We start from the raw sequence: 1174 nt of genomic DNA, 5'->3' as shown, positions 1-1174 counted from the left end.
ATGTCATTTTTTGATCGTATCTCGGCCAGAAGTAACGAAATAAGGAATGTTTTGCCAGTTCCACCTGGTGCATCCAAAAAAAAGAATCCTCCTTGTCCTGCCGAAACTGCCAGCATGATGGGGTCGTAAATAATTTTTTGTTCATCATTTAGTAGTGGAACATTGCGACTAACAATGCCTGCCATTTCTACAGTATCGTACTGTAGTTCACGATTAATAATAATAATTTTACATTGTTTTAGCACTATGGACATAGACGATTGTTTTTTTATGTTGCACATTGCATCTGGATTATTTTGAATGTTCAACGGCAGCTTAAATGCTGAATGAGCTGTTCTGCCTCCATCTAATAAATTTGCTGCAATGCCAGAAGATGCAACGGCCAATGCAATGTCATTTTTTGATCGTATCTCGGCCAGAAGTAACGAAATAAGGAATGTTTTGCCAGTTCCACCTGGTGCATCCAAAAAAAAGAATCCTCCTTGTCCTGCCGAAACTGCCAGCATGATGGGGTCGTAAATAATTTTTTGTTCATCATTTAGTAGTGGAACATTGCGACTAACAATGCCTGCCATTTCTACAGTATCGTACTGTAGTTCACGATTGATATCTGTGTTGAGTAAATCAGATGCACTTCGATTCGGTGAGCTCATACCGAAATGACTGATTGGCAAATTCGCAATAGCAATGCAAATATCCTCGATAGCAATCAATGCTTCATTGTACATTGCATCACTGAATGATATCGGTAGATCATTGCACCTTGTACGATGTCGATACAAAATATCATCAGTCATTGAATCTTTGTGATTATCTCACAACATTTGTGCTCGGGCCGGGAAACATGTAGTCAGTACCAGGGATAATGGGATGCCCAACTTATTCCAGTGTGAGAGCGGCTCAAAATAAGCGTTTTTTATAACATTTTCCATTGTGGCCAGATCGAACAAAATAAGAATTTTTGGGCATTTTAAATTAAAACACCCAACATTTAATACGATTGCAAATTATTATATACTATTGGACTTTTAATATATGACGACACTACTTAAATCCCTTTTTATGATTTTATGGTATATTAAAACAACTGACTTTTGATCTCTCAATACTTAATAAGGGGAATTAAGCCTGTTAGTTCTCAATTATCAAATGTTGTTAATCATTTGTAATTGAA

Source organism: Bactrocera tryoni, unplaced genomic scaffold (assembly GCF_016617805.1).
Source record: "Bactrocera tryoni isolate S06 unplaced genomic scaffold, CSIRO_BtryS06_freeze2 scaffold_11, whole genome shotgun sequence".
Classification (NCBI taxonomy): Eukaryota; Metazoa; Arthropoda; class Insecta; order Diptera; family Tephritidae; genus Bactrocera; species Bactrocera tryoni.
Note: the sequence above shows the minus strand (reverse complement) of the source record.